The sequence below is a fragment of the Panulirus ornatus genome, chromosome 68, assembly GCF_036320965.1.
Source record: "Panulirus ornatus isolate Po-2019 chromosome 68, ASM3632096v1, whole genome shotgun sequence".
In the NCBI taxonomy this organism is placed as follows: Eukaryota; Metazoa; Arthropoda; class Malacostraca; order Decapoda; family Palinuridae; genus Panulirus; species Panulirus ornatus.
In genome coordinates, this window is record NC_092291.1 from 26077757 (window position 1) to 26094810 (window position 17054).

Sequence of the window (17054 nt, forward strand, 5' to 3'; positions counted from 1 at the left end):
AAGTGTTACTCTGTACGTAGGGGCGAAGATCGCTGCCTGTACAGATCATAACACTATCGATAGTTCTTGTGGCAAAAACAGCACTAGCAAGTTGTTAAGAGTGCCCAAGATCTGCCCCCCTGTTGCAGGGTCCACCACACCACGGAGCTGTTCCCTCATTATATATACGTCTCCCACGTGAACTAAGGCTTATACGTTTATCAACATAAATGAAGGATGAACGCGATAAAATGCCATCACACTTTTTCACTTCGCATGGACCCCACACTGAGATTCCTTCATGCAACTTAACTTATTGAAGGCATTGCACATAAACAGAAGCCACAACTAGTGAAACAAATAAATACCCAACGGACACGGAAATAGAACCAACACTACACGTATCACGCAACAAATGTTTGCCAAGTAATTCACATCTTAACATTATCTGAAGTATTTTCGTTCAACATGCTATCATCTTCATCGATTTTCCTCACGAAAAATGAATAGATTTATGCAAATTTTATGCAAAAGAGAAGGGACATCGCCTATCTCAAGATGAATTCCCTCATAAAGTATCCTGGCATTAGCAATGTTTACCCACGCTTTATGCTAAGCATAAACGATGAGTTGTTTCGTAACAATCATTTTTAAGCCTACCAAACATTACACAAAAAACGAGTTTTTACCGAATATCCAGACAACACAGCATTTCTGTTTCCTTGTGTTTGTTTTACAGGTTCAGTTAAGATAAAGGGTAGGAGGAAATGCTTCTGTATACGATTCTTCACAAGCTGACCTGAGTCAAGTTGGGCAGAGCAGAAACGATCGTTACTGGGGACGGCCGCGATAAAGGGTGTGCTCAGACCGTACTAGTGGAGGGGCTGGTCCACACAAAGCGGTCTATAGTATTTCATAGTTAAAAAACTATGATGATTTATTACAGAATGGAGCTAGGAACCCGTGGAGAGTACCTGTTGGGTTCTCCTTGGTAACTAAGGTCATGCAGGTGTAGAGGAACCTGATCCACTACGCTATTACTTTTCGGACATAACTTACGTTGTAATGGTTGAAGTAGGAATCCCATGCCGGCTTTAGATGACAGTGGTTACGGTATATTGTCGGTAGTGGAGATGGCCGCTCTGTGTGTGTGTGTCTGTGTGTGTCTGTGTGTGTTGGGGAGGAGCAATGATGGGTCCAGCCAGCAGCATCCCACCTCCCTGCCACTACTGTCAGGCGCTCCTCGCTACCGCTTTTCGTTTCATCAGTGTGAAATCCTCCCCACCTTCTCGTGCCAGTGCATTGTTTACTCTTACGTCTCTCTCTCTCTCTCTCTCTCTCTCTCTCTCTCTCTCTCTATCTATCTATCTATCTCTCCAATATATCTACACACACACACACACACACACACACACACACACACACATATATATATATATATATATATATATATATATATATATATATATATATATATATATATCTTTTGGATGGTAATAATACAAAAAGAAAAGATTTCCAGTCCTCTGGCTCCCGCCCATGCAGGAAATGTGTGTACCAATAGCATTCTTTCGCCCCTATCCCCAGGGATAGTATATATATATATATATATATATATATATATATATATATATATATATATATATATATATATATTGTACCGCATATATATAATCCATGAGAAGCAATCGTTTTCCATACAGGGAACGTCGTAAAAGAGTCAAATCTAATCAGAAATCATGAAACTGTAAAATATTGGTTGTGATTTCGTCCAAAGATCGAAATGTTTATAATACAACGAAGCAACTGTCCTATCAAAACACCGGGACAAAAGGGCGGATTCCTGAGAAGCTTCAAAACAAACAATTTACATCAATGACGACACCCACCAATGTGCAGGTCCTCTCCTAGCATTGAACATTATTGTTCCCTATCATCTCTCCTTCCTACAAAATCAATGAAGCCGTCAAACTTATCACACATACTGCATGAATGTACTGGAAACTTCCTTGGACTGAGGGTCACTGGTCTAAAGGCGTATGTCATGATTATTAATACAGGCGTATCACACGATCTTTATAAAATTCTGGGTTTCAGTCTCTGCGGCGAAACACCCCATGAAAAGGTGTACTACCGTTAGTACCCTACATATACAAATATGTATACCGAACGAATACAAGTTAATTCTTTTAAAGTTCACTTATAGTGCTGTTAAAAGCAGTCATAAATTACGGATCAGTGAGATTAGATATCCATTCCAAGAAAAGGGACCACCTTTCCATAAAATCCATTTGTTACTTCGTCATAAATTCTTGTTTGTATGCAAAAATCCTTTAATGTGTGATGATTCAAGAGATATCTTCTTAGGGAAAAATAAAAGTTTCGCCATCAATTTTCTTTTTTTCAACAACGGGAATATCAAATCAATAAGAAAGATGGTTGGTTAGATGTTTGGGGCTAAGGCCAAGCAACAGCCAGGGTCATTAAGGCAGTAAAGCTTCATCCACCAACCGAAAAATATTAACACCATATCAAAAGATAATAATTCTAAGACCACATACTCTGCATATGGCCTCTGTCATTGATAGTCTACGAATAATTTGATCATAAAATAAGCGATGTCTGAGGAGGAAGTATACTTATGTAATTATAGAAGTTACATAAATTATACAAGTTTTTACTCGAGGGAGGTTTCAAATTACTTCTACATACCTGAGTTTTCGATATATCGTTAAAAGCGTGAAGAACTGTTCAGACGCGTGGGGGTCACTCGACTTCCTTTGTTACATGTTTATCGGTAACGTAACACTACCGGTACTTTAACAAGTGGTAGTCCACAACAAGGTGATACCGGCACATTCAAAAAAGATACCTTGGGGGATTTAAGAGATAAACTGACCAAGATACAAAAATACTATGACCCAGTTAACAGCGACAAAGTATAATATATATATATATATATATATATATATATATATATATATATATATATATATATGTGTGTGTGTGTGTGTGTGTGTGTGTGCGTGTAATTGTTAATGGACTCTGCCTGCGTGAGGACACACCGGCAAGCGAAAAATCACTTTATCGAAGCTGTATCAGTAGAAATAATGTCGAACTTCTCACTTCACAAGAGTCCACATTTTTCTGCTATTGGAAGTAGTGTAGCCTTGAGGTGCAGAAGCCTCTGAAAAGAATTCCTAGATAACACCAGGACTCTTTCTTGGAAAGGGGTCCCGGATGATTATGAATATAATCATGCAATATACAGCACATTAAAGAGTGAATCTGTATGTAATATCCAGAGCACATTGCTTTTTACCAGATATAGCACACAAAACAAAACATCCTGCTATATACCAACAACTACATAAGACTGTCTTCAATAAAAATGTGGAAAAGTATGAAACATTTCCCACGACAGCTCGAATGATCTATCCCATAAGTTATATACTTCATATAATTCTGGGGAGCGGGAGGTGGATCAGTGGTGGCCTACTGACAATTCTGAAGCATAACAGTAACAAGTATACTAAACTTAGTTCAAACCTTGCAATGCTATCACGCAAAAGGAAATCGAGTACTTCCTGATAAGCCGGAGTCGACACACCTCGCTCGCAATTCTACAGGTAAGTAATCACCACGGGTGACGGAGGGTTCAGCCTGAGCTCTGAACTCGTGATGGTGGGCTCTTAGCCCTTGACCCTCACTATTAGTGAATCAATAACACTATCTTATCACGGCACACGAACATCTAGACAATAAGAGACAATAATACAAAGAAAAAATAAAATACGGGTACCAGAGTCTAAAGACATGCCCAACCATAGTAACTTAGTACCTACATGTCCAAGACGTTTCTGATTATACATCAGTAGTACTCACCAGCTGACCGCAAGCTTCCATGCAACGTGGAAATTTAGAAAATCAATTTGAGATAACAGCAAAGTTCCTGGTGATGTTTCCACGAAATGAACCTGCTAACGCAATATACGTATATAATCGATCATATCAACTTCGCATTCTGTAGAGAATTTACACTTGAGTGAACAGCAGTTAATGCCACCTAACCTCAAGTTATGCAGCTATAAATAATGCAACTTCTCATCCTACCTTCTTCAGCGAGAACCTCTCCTCCAGAAGGTGAGAGGAAACCAGATCCAAAGACCTTTTAAAGCCGTGTTTAAGAATTAAATATTTACCTAGATACTTAAATGTACATGGGATTCCTGCAGTCATTTCGCATGTGAAGTAAACACTATCATGAACAAAACTGACGAAGCTCACCTGACAATGCGAGGGGCGGGACGTCATCTCGACGTGATGGGCCGCTCAGTCACAACTGGTTCGCGGCGTCTTGGCCGCTATATTACGATTGATTCACAGTTTACGTTCACATTTTTATGGAATTTCGATCGTAAAACAGAAACACAATCTTTATCACAAAAGGAGTCAAATACAAAATCAAAAAGGAGAGTACTACACTTCCTACTTCACAATAGCTACACTACTGGAGAAAACACAACCTCTCTCTACACCGTCCACCCTCAATCTGGACGAGTTCCAACAATGCTGGGGTGGAGGACTCAGGCGGGGATGCGCGCAGACTTTTAAAGACCCTCGCATATCCACACCAAGAATTTCTATCATTTCGCAGAAATTGTCTTTGCTTTCAATAACAAAGATTTCCAGGGCAAGTCAATATATAAAATCATTTTACTGATAATGGCTACTATGTTTAGATTAACTTATTAACATTATTTTGATGAATGGACTACGACTTAATCAATGATTAATGAATACATAATAGCATGGCACATGAAGTCATGAATGACCTTACTTTAATGATTCGAAGATTCATCGACTGCACACGCTTATCCAGTACTCTAATAATACACATAACTCATAAAAATGTTCATCATTAGTTTTTCTACCTTTTGCGATCTACGTGTCTCCAGTCATATCCCAGCTGACATTAACGTGAGTTTTATGATTAAAAATGAGCTTCCAGATCTATATTATTCATGCCGTTCAAGAGTATTTATATGAATTTTCATCTTTCGTTACGTATCTAATACGATATTAATGATAAAACTTTTTTTGGTTGAGATGACCCGTTAAAGTGCATAGTGATCGCTTGCAGGAAGGCACCGCTGAATCAACCTACGGAGCATCACTGCGAATCCATAAAGCACAAAGGAACATCGGGCATAGACGCTGGCATTGGACACAGGAAATAACAAAAAAGGAGTTCCAATTTCAGTGACCATGGGAGAGGTAGCAGCGGCAACCCCACCTGGGTGGTGGGCTAGAGATCGAATGACGGAATATTATCTTTTATTGCATGGATTTAAATTGCCATCAATTTTTCCACTCCCTTGTGATGCTAACGACTAAGTGTGATGTAAAGATGAATACATCGTTGATCTGAAAGGATAACTAGTCCGGTTTCTCCAGAGGAGTGTCTGGTTATTGCGTTAATTTAATGTCTGGCAACTATCTCCGGCGGTAATTTCTTCCCACGACCGACACGACCAAGGCGGGAAACCCCTTGCCAGACTATCTGGTAAGTTTGATACGTTTACGTTTAAAATCATTATCAATGGGAGCTTTTAGCTACATATGATGCACAGGTAATGAAAATCTGACTTGACTAATCCACACAAAAGTCAAGAATTCAATATGTTGCATCCGACGTACAAATTGAATTTGGAATGAGCTGCCAGATCGCACGAGATGTACCGAAGTACACAATATGCCTTCGGGCAGTGGTAAGGGCCCCAGGACCAACTACAATGGCTTCTCTTGCTCCCTCATTTAAGGAACTGGTAGAACAATTGTATACGTATATGACTGGAAGGAGATCCTCCATCTACACAGGGCCCAGGTGGTATCATCTTTGGCAACTCACCACAGACGAGGAGGAGGAGTTTGATGCAGTGTCGATTGGTATCTGGCAGCAAAATCAGACCGAAAAGTAATTACACCTGCTCCTCTGCATGAATTTCCTGTGCAAAAGCATCTCCCAGACTATACTTGCTACATTTTCTGAACCTAAAAGAGCGTTCTCTCTGGCTTGATCTAATGTGAAAGCATCAGATGGAAAAAAAATAGAAAAAAGGCATCATTAGCCGAGCCGAGCGTCAGGATAATCACATCTCTCTAAATGTCCTACAAAATTTTAGCAGAAATTAAAATGATCCACCAATATACACCTCGGTCCACCATTATGGGTAGACTTATCAAGGATGAATATTCTTCTTGGCATAGAATAGTACTTCATAGAGTACAGATGTGGAAAGAGATATTGAATATGTATTCCGCTACGAGTTCATTGTACTCCTAAGTCGTCTATAGGTGATTAATTCGAATACTTCATTCTAGCAATGGTTAAACATGCTATGATATGATATAACACGGTAACTAAAACATTTGTTTCCTAGACGTCATGCATGCCAAAGATGGAACCACATCACCGCATCCTGTCTGATCGTGCGCATTTTTCGACTCCCATGCCATTTATTACTTCCGTTGCTGCAGTTCCCCTCACTTGGGACTTCAGAACTTTTCGCTATAAACTTTCATTGAGTACCGATATATTAAAAAACCAGTCGATTGATTACAAATCGAACTAATTTTTGTAGGACGAAATAACAAGTGCCGTATTACAACCCGCGACACTTGGGTACCTTCGCTAATTCTCGACCACACTGAGGTGTACTTGGCAAAGCCTATCACAGACGGAATATCCTCTACCCGCAGTGAAATTTACTGGACAGTGAAATTACGTACATGAATCGGATATTATTTTTTCTCTCTTTCAGTAATACTGTAAATGGAAGACAATTTTGACTGCCATTTGGTTTATCCAGGATCTGGCCAAGAAAGGAGCGAGGGAGAGTAATGCATACTGACAATGATGAGATGCTTAAAACAAGTGTTGTGATGACATGTTCACTTACTCTTAAGTCGAATTCTCTTAAAAACTGAATACAGACAGTGTACAGTATTAACTTCCTTTTAAAACGAACGACTACTTAGTTTCACAGGAAAATTAATCAAAGAAACAAATTAATTTCCTTTTGTATGCAGAAAAATTTCGCGGTTATAAATTCATGTTACTGTTTTAGGACGGTAGTGATGTCGACTTAGTGTAGACTAGAAACAATTAAATCTGCGTAAATATACACTGGTCTTTTACTCGTGAGACTAAAAGGAAAAGAATGATTAAGAATATACATATGTTTTTAAGTCAACTGGAGAAGGAAGGGCAACTGAGGCCCTAATCAAGGAAACCCTTTAACGTTATATATATATATATATATATATATATATATATATATATATATATATATATATATATATACAGTCCTCTGTTCTTAACGCTACCTCGCTAATGCGGGAAATGGCGGATAGTCTAAAAGAAAAGATATATATATATATATATATATATATATATATATATATATATATATATATATATATATATATATATATATATATATATATATATATATATATATATATATATATATACCCTATCCTGAGCCAGGTACACATTTCATCGACCAACTGCTAGGGGTGGATGAAGAGCTAGGTTGACTGAACAAACTGCCGCAACCAGAATTCGAACCTATGCGCCCGCCCCTGGGCGGCCCGTGATTGCGCCACAGTTAGGAAATGCTAACCGCTACACTACGGAGGTCTAATGTCAACATTATAGTATACTGTATAGCTCAAGCGGGGTTGGGTAGACTGGTCCTTTCCCTCCTTTGGATACTTCCCTAGATTTACCTTGAACAATTTGTGAAGGAGGGTATCATATGTGACTATACACGTATGTTCTCGGGCATGGGGGTAGTGCCGGAAATAGATGAAGGCAAGCAAGTATGAATATGGACATGTGTATATATGTGTATGTATATGTAAGTATATGTGTATATTTTGATATGTATATTTATAAGTATATGTACGTATGAGGGAGTTTATATATATATATATAAATATATATATATATATATATATTTTTTTTTTTTTTTTTTTTAAACTATTCGCCATTTCCCGCGTTAGCGAGGTAGCGTTAAGAACAGAGAACTGGGCCACTGAGGGAATATCCTCACCTGGCCCCCTTCTCTGTTCCTTCTTTTGGAAAATTAAAAAAAATTGAGAGGGGAGGATTTCCAGCCCCCCACTCCCTCCCCTTTTAGTCGCCTTCTACGACACGCAGGGAATACGTGGGAAGTATTCTTTCTCCCCTATCCCCAGGGATAATATATATATATATATATATATATATATATATATATATATATATATATATATATATATTTTTTTTTTTTTTTTTTTTTTTTTCAAACTATTCGCCATTTCCCGCATTAGCGAGGTAGCGTTAAGAACAGATTACTGGGCCTTTGAGGGAATACCCTCACCTGGCCCAATTCTCTGTTCCTTCTTTTGGAAAATTAAAAAAAAAAACGAGAGGGGAGGATTTCCAGCCCCCCGATCACACAAAATCTTTTTCACTCCATCTTTCCACCTCCAATTTGGTCTCCCTCTTCTCCTCGTTCCCTCCACCTCCGACACATATATCCTCTTGGTCAATCTTTCCTCACTCATTCTCTCCATGTGCCCAAACCATTTCAAAACACCCTCTTCTGCTCTCTCAACCACGCTCTTTTTATTTCCACATATCTCTCTTACCCTTACATTACTTACTCGATCAAACCACCTCACACCACACATTGTCCTCAAACATCTCATTTCCAGCACATCCACCCTCCTGCACACAACTCTATCCATAGCCCACGCCTCGCAACCATACAACATTGTTGGAACCACTATTCCTTCAAACATAGCCATTTTTGCTTTCCGAGATAATGTTCTCGACTTGCACACATTCTTCAAGGCTCCCAGGATTTTCGCCCCCTCCCCCACCCTATGATTCACTTCCGCTTCCATGGTTCCATCCGCTGCCAGATCCACTCCCAGTTTCATGATAAGAAGTGGACCAGGCAGTATGATACAGTGGTTAAATTGATGAAAACTACTATTGACGTTTGTGTAAATGAATTATACATTTCCCTTTTCCATAGCCAGAGGTTGAACCATTATGTGACATTCATTTTTCATTTCATTTTAAGCTAGAAGTCTCAGTTTTCTAAATTATTTCTTACATTTTTTCATATGTATATATATATATATATATATATATATATATATATATGTGTGTGTGTGTATATATATGTGTGTATATGTATCTGTGTATGTGTGTATATATATATATATATATACATATATACATATATATATATATATATATATATATATATATATATATATATATATATATATATATATATCCCCTGGGGATAGGGGATTAAGAATACTTCCCACGTATTCCCTGCGTGTCGTAGAAGGCGACTAAAAGGGGAGGGAGCGGGGGGCTGGAAATCCTCCCCTCTCGTTTTTTTTTTTTTTCCAAAAGAAGGAACAGAGAATTGGGCCAGGTGAGGGTATTCTCTCAAAGGCCCAGTCCTCTGTTCTTAACGCTACCTCGCTAATGCGGGAAATGGCGAATAGTTTGAAAGAAAAAGAAAAGATATATATATATATATATATATATATATATATATATATATATATATATATATATATATATATATATATTATCCCTGAAGATAGAGGTGAAAGAAGTCGTAGTCGTAGAAGGCGACTAGAGGGGACGGGAGCGGGGGGCCAGAAATCCTCCCCTCCTTGTATTTTAACTTTCCAAAAAAATGGGAATATATATATATATATATATATATATATATATATATATATATATATATATATATATATATATATCAGAAGTGGTAGAGGATGTGTGGATCAGCTGTTTGCTTTGAAAAATGTGAGACATACTTAGAAAAGCAAATGGATTTGTATGTAGCATTCATGGATCTGGAGAAGGCATTTGCCAGAGTTGATAGAGATGCTCTGTGGAAGGTATTAAGAATATATGGTGTGGGAGGCAAGTTGCGAGAAGCAGTGAAAAGTTTTTATTGAGGATGTAAGGCATGTGTACGAGAAGGAAGAGAGGAAAGTGATTAGTTCTCAGTGAATATCGGTTTGCGGCAGGGGTGCGTGATGTCTCCATGGTTGTTCAATTTGTTTATGGATGGGTTTGTTAGGGAGGTGAATGCAAGAGTTTTGGAAGGGTTAAGTATGCAGTCTGTTGTGGATGAGAGGGCTTGGGAAGTGAGTTAGTTGTTGTTCGCTGATGATACAGTGCTGGTGACTGATTCGAGTGAAGAAACTGCAGAAGCTGGTGACTGAGTTTGGTAAAGTGCGTGAAAGAAGAAAGCTGAGAGTAAATGTGAATAAGAGCAAGGTTATTAGGTACACTAGGGTTGAGGGGCAAGTCAACTGGGAGGTAAGTTTGAATGGAGAAAAACTGGAGGAAGTGAAGTGTTTTAGATATCTGGGAGTGGATTTGGCAGCGGATGGAACCATGGAAGCGGAAGTGAATCATAGGGGTGGGGGAGGGGGGGCGAAAGTTCTGAGAGCGTTGAAAAAAGTGTTTTAGATATCTGGGAGTGGATTTGGCAGCGGATGGAACCATGGAAGCGGAAGCGAGTCACAGGGTGGGGGAGGGGTGAAAGTTCTGGGAGCGTTGAATAATGTGTGGAAGGCGAGAACATTATCTCGGAAAGCAAAAATTGGTATGTTTGAAGGAATAGTAGTTCCACCAATGTTATATGGTTTCGAGGCGTGGGATATAGATAGAGTTGTGTGTAGGAGGGTGGATGTGTTGGACGATGTGTTATACCTGGGTCGACGTGCTGTCAATGGATTGAACCGGGGCATGTGAAGCGTCTGGGATAAACCACGGAAAGTTTTGTGGGGCCTGGATGTGGAAAGGAAGCTGTGGCTTCGGTGCATTATTACATGACAGCTAGAGACTGAGTGTGAGCGAATGTGGCCTTTGTTGTATTTCCTAACGCTACCTTGCGTGCATGCGGGAGGAGGGGGTTGTTATTTCATGTGTGCCGGGGTGGCGACGGGAATGAATAAAGGCAGCAAGTATGAATTATGTACATGTGTGTATATGTATGTCTGTGTATGTATATGTATGTATACGTTGAAATGTATAGGTATGTATATGTGCGTGTGTGGACGTGTATGTATATACATGTGTATGTGGGTGGGTTGGGCCATTCTTTCGTCTGTTTCCTTGCGATACCTCGCTAACGCGGGAGACAGCGACAAAGTATAAATATATATATATATATATATATATATATATACGAATAAAGTGTATATGAACGCGCACCTTCATAGAACATACAAAGCTCCAACAGCCAGGATCGAACCTGGGACCCCTTGTGCAAGAGGCAGGCATGCTAACCGCTAGGCTAAGGGACTGTATAATAGGAAACAGCTATTCGAAATACTAAGTACTCGAATACCCTTCGTCTCACAATGGTGAGCAACGGGGTCTATCGGTTGTTTCCGAACAGAACACATAGCCAGCTGATAGCGTTTTACCGAACCTGACTGTACAACGCGGAGTTATATGAATACGAATAAAGTGTATATGAACGCGCACCTTCATATATATATATATATATATATATATATATATATATATATATATATATATATATATATATATATATATATATGTATATATATATATATATATTTGTTATTTATTTATATATTGCAAGAGGTCACAGTGGTACGAGTGATCTACTATATGCATATAACCACGAGGAAAGTGATATATGATAAGTTCCCAAGTGATCTTTCGCATAATGATCACTTCGTCAAGGGTGATACAAGAATGAAATATATGACGCAGAACAACCAGTTGATATACAAGAAAAAGACGCAGCTAAGACGCCATTGTCTGCATCTATTCCTTGTATACTAACTGATTGTCTTACGTCTTCTATTTCATTCTTGTTTCTCCTTGACAATATGATCATTACTCGATAGCGCGCTTGGGAACTTACCATGTTTTATTTTCCTCGTAGTTATATCTATCTATCTATCTATATATCTATCTATCTATCTATCTATCTATCTATCTATCTATATATATATATATATATATATATATATATATATATATATATATATATATATATATATATATATATATATATATATATATATATATATATATATATATATATATATATATATATATATATATATATATGATCCATCAGGTATTACTGGGCTTCTATAAGAGGTTACACCGCGAGATAAAAATCACTTTCGGTGAGGATATGGCCACAGTCCCGCTAAAAAGCATTCCCCTTTAAAGGAGTCCACGTTCCCTGCTACTGGAAATAGTGCAGCCGTAGGCAGCAGTAGACTTTAGAGAGAGATCCTGAGTAAAACCAGGACTCTTTCAATGTAGAAATAGATAAATAATAAATAAATGTAATATCATACATCACATCTTTTTTATTCATATGGATAGCTCGTCACATCACGTCAACTGATATTTTTAATTTCCAGATGTTGTGTAGTTCAGGGTGTGTGAGATGCTATCCTTCACCATACACTGTAACCCCGCCCACATCTCCAAGCGCTTGGTGCGACCCGCCCTCACAATCCCCTCAGCCATGACGCCGATGGAACCGATTCGTTCTAACCCTCCAGGCGGTGTAAGGTTACCAGAACTCGAAATTCTACGAACATTTTCACAGTCTATAAATCACACTTCTCCATTATTATTATCATCATCATTATCATTATTATCATTATCATTATCATCATCATCATCAGTAACACTAGTATAATCATTATTACTGTAGAAGAATATGTGTCACATATACGAATAAGTGGAAAATACGAGGGCGAATGACCCCAAGAAAATGAGAATCTGTGTCTGATGACTTAAAGGGCGCGAGAAGTTATCACGTCACTGAAGAGGATGGCTGATGATAAAGAAGATAAGGAGAAAGCTGAATACATGACACACACACTAGGCTCGTCGCTAGGCAGAACGAACTTTAGTTGTGGATTGGCTGCCATCATCCACTCCAAGAGAAACTGTTGTCATCGATATTCTTACAAGCACATATTCTGATGTTCGTGAAAAGGATATTTAATATTCACTGGAAAATGGACGAAGTTCAGAGTGTTCTAAACTATTCAGGAAAATAAGATTTCTTGTTTCGAACTTCCGCCTGGCGATACGGAAGACTTCAAAGATTGCAACAACTTTTTATATATAATCATTTCAGAAGGGAAGGCGATTATTCCATGAATATGTTACTAAGGTATAAAGAAAATGCTTAAATATTTTTAGATAACTAATATAAGAGAATTATAAGAAAACGTATTTGTAAAATACATTTTTAAAAGAATTAGTCCTGTACTTTAAATCACTACCGCAGAGCATTACTGAAACACATGACACGGTTAAGAGCTGCCTTTCAACAATTCCTCGAGGATAATCAAAATTTCCACTGAAGTCTGAAGATTTTTCAAACATAATAATAAATAAAGGCACACATCTTTTTTTTAAATATTGCATTGAAAAAGTTGATCAGTTCACAAATGATGTGGCATGAAGGAAATTTCTGTCTCTCTCTACATCGTCATGACTGAGTACAAACACTACTCACACCCTACGATGTGGTTTTACACCATACATACTGTTCCATAGTGATATATATACTATATATATATATATATATATATATATATATATATATATATATATATATATATATATATATATCTTTCTTTTTTTCATACTATTTGCCATTTCCCGCGATAGCGAGGTAGCGTTAAGAACAGAGGACTGGGTCTTTGAGGGAACATCCTCACCTGGCCCTCTTCTCTGTTCCTTCTTTTGGAAAAAAAAAAAAAAAAAAAACAGCACCCATTTTATAGGCTCCTGCAGCTTCAAGACAGCGCAGCAATCAATATCTAGGAAATAATGGACGCCTTTGGAGTGAGGAACTACTTGTGGGCCCAGCCCGGGCTGTAGTGGTAGAAGACCACTGAAGACCTCTTTAGGATCGGTGCCAACCTTGACCACGATGGTACCAACAGCACGACCTTTGACCTGACCCTCAAGGGTAAGGTCAAAGGCCAGGCCTTCATACCCAAGAATCGTACCATCATGCTCAGTGATCGTAACATCGTGGTCAAGGATCGCACCATGTGCTCAAGGATCGTACCGTCGTGCTCAAGGGTCGTACCATCGTGCTCAAGGATCGTACCATGTGCTCAAGGATCGTACCGTCGTGCTCAAGGGTCGTACCATGTGCTCAAGGATCGTACCGTCGTGCTCAAGGGTCGTACCATCGTGCTCAAGGATCGTACCATGTGCTCAAGGATCGTACCGTCGTGCTCAAGGGTCGTACCATGTGCTCAAGGATCGTACCGTCGTGCTCAAGGGTCGTACCATCGTGCTCAAGGATCGTACCATGTGCTCAAGGATCATACCGTCGTGCTCAAGGGTCGTACCATCGTGCTCAAGGATCGTACCATGTGCTCAAGGATCGTACCGTCGTGCTCAAGGGTCGTACCATCGTGCTCAAGGATCGTACCATGTGCTCAAGGATCGGACCGTCGTGCTCAAGGGTCGTACCATCGTGCTCAAGGATCGTACCATCGTGCTCAAGGATCGTACCATCGTGCTCAAGGGTCGTACCGTCGAGCTCAAGGATCGTACCATCGTGCTCAAGGATCGTACCATCGTGCTCAAGGGTCGTACCATCGTGCTCAAGGATCGTACCATCGTGCTCAAGGGTCGTACCATCGTGCTCAAGGATCGTACCATGTGCTCAAGGATCGTACCGTCGTGCTCAAGGGTCGTACCATGTGCTCAAGGATCGTACCGTCGTGCTCAAGGGTCGTACCATCGTGCTCAAGGATCGTACCATGTGCTCAAGGATCATACCGTCGTGCTCAAGGGTCGTACCATCGTGCTCAAGGATCGTACCATGTGCTCAAGGATCGTACCGTCGTGCTCAAGGGTCGTACCATCGTGCTCAAGGATCGCACCATGTGCTCAAGGATCGGACCGTCGTGCTCAAGGGTCGTACCATCGTGCTCAAGGATCGTACCATCGTGCTCAAGGATCGTACCATCGTGCTCAAGGGTCGTACCGTCGTGCTCAAGGATCGTACCATGTGCTCAAGGATCGTGCCGTCGTGCTCAAGGGTCGTACCGTCGTGCTCAAGGATCGTACCATGTTCTCAAGGATCGTACCGTCGTGCTCAAGGATCGTACCATGTGCTCAAGGATCGTACCGTTGTGCTCAAGGGTCGTACCATCGTGCTCAAGTGTCGTACCTGCGTGCTCCAAGATCGTACCATCGTGCTCAAGGATCGTACCGCCGTGCTCAAAGATCATACCATCGTGCTCAAGGATCGTACCATCGTGCTCAAGGGTCGTACCTGCGTGCTCCAAGATCGTACCATCGTGCTCAAGGGTCGTACCTGCGTGCTCCAAGATCGTACCATCGTGCTCAAGGATCGTACCATCGTGCTCAAGGATCGTACCATCGTACTCAAGGATCGTACCATCGTACTCAAGGATCGTACCATTGTGCTCAAGGATCGTACCGTCGTGCTCAAGGATCGTACCATCGTGCTCAAGGATCGTACCATCGTGCTCAAAGATCGTACCATCGTGCTCATGGATCGTACCATCGTGCTCATGGATCGTACCATCGTGCTCAAAGATCGTACCATTGTGCTCAAGGATCGCACCGTCGTGCTCAAAGATCTTACCATCCTGCTTAAAGATCGTACCTTCGTGCTCAAGGATCGTACCATCGTGCTCAAGGATCGTACCATCGTGCTCAAGGATCGTACCATCGTGCTCAAAGATCGTACCATCGTGCTCATGGATCGTACCATCGTGCTCATGGATCGTACCATCGTGCTCAAAGATCGTACCATTGTGCTCAAGGATCGCACCATCGTGCTCAAAGATCTTACCATCCTGCTTAAAGATCGTACCTTCGTGCTCAAGGATCGTACCATCGTGCTCAAGAATAGTACCGTCGTGCTCAAAGATCGTACCATCGTGCTCATGGATCGTACCGTCGTGCTCATGGGTCGTACCATCGTGCTCAAAGATCGTACCATCATGCTCAAGGATCGTACCATGTGCTCAAGGATCGTACCGTCGTGCTCATGGATCGTACCATCGTACTCAAAGATCGTACCATTGTGCTCAAGGATCGCACCGTCGTGCTCAAAGATCTTACCATCGTGCTTAAAGATCGAACCATCGTGCTCAAGGATCGTACTATCGTGCTCAAGAATAGTACCGTCGTGTTCAAGGATCGTACCATGTGCTCAAGGGTCGTCCCATCGTGCTCAAGGGTCGTACCATCGTACTCAAGGATCGTACCGTCGTGCTCAAAGATCTTACCATCCTGCTTAAAGATCTTACCATCCTGCTTAAAGATCTTACCATGTGCTCAAGGATCGTACCGTTGTGCACAAGGATCGTACCATCGTGCTCAAGGATCGTCCCATCGTGCTCAAGGGTCGTACCGTCGTGCTCAAGGATCGTACCATGTGCTCAAGGGTCGTTCCATCGTGCTCAAGGATCGTGCCATCGTGCTCAAGGATCGTACCATCGTACTCAAGGATCGTACCATCGTGCTACCATCGTGCTCAAGGATCGTACCATCGTGCTCAAAGATGGTACCATTGTACTCAAGGATCGTACCATTGTGTTCAAGGGTCGTACCATCGTGCTCAAGGATCGTACCATCGTGCTAAGGATCGTACCATTGTGTTCAAAGGTCGTACCATCGTGCTCAAGGGTCGTACCATCGTGCTCAAGGATCATACCATCGTCCTCAAGGATCGTACCATCGTGCTCAAGGGTCGTACCATGTGCTCAAGGGTCGTACCATCGTGCTCAAGGGTCGTACCGTCGTGCTCAAGGATCGTACCATCGTGCTCAAGGATCGTACCATCGTGCTCAAGGGTCGTACCATCGTGCTCAAGGGTCGTATCATCGTGCTCAAGGGTCGTACCGTCATGCTCAAGGATCGTACCATCGTGCTCAAGGATCGTACCATCGTACTTAAGGGTCGT

The 17054-nt window shown here is 40.8% G+C and overlaps 1 protein-coding gene across 4 annotated transcripts in view; it reads right to left on the minus strand.

Annotated features, from left to right (window-relative positions):
• Vang (Strabismus domain-containing protein Vang) overlaps positions 1 to 17054 on the minus strand; it is a 679794-nt gene that overhangs the window by 167264 nt on the left and 495476 nt on the right. Inside the window, exon 1 of one of the 4 annotated variants that reach the window (XM_071659773.1) lies at positions 4267 to 4539. The exons of the other annotated variants lie outside the window; for them this stretch is intronic. The gene's annotated coding sequence lies outside the window, so the exon portion shown is untranslated. Of the gene's footprint in view, positions 1 to 4266; positions 4540 to 17054 lie in introns of those variants that run through there. 4 annotated transcript variants of the gene reach the window in all.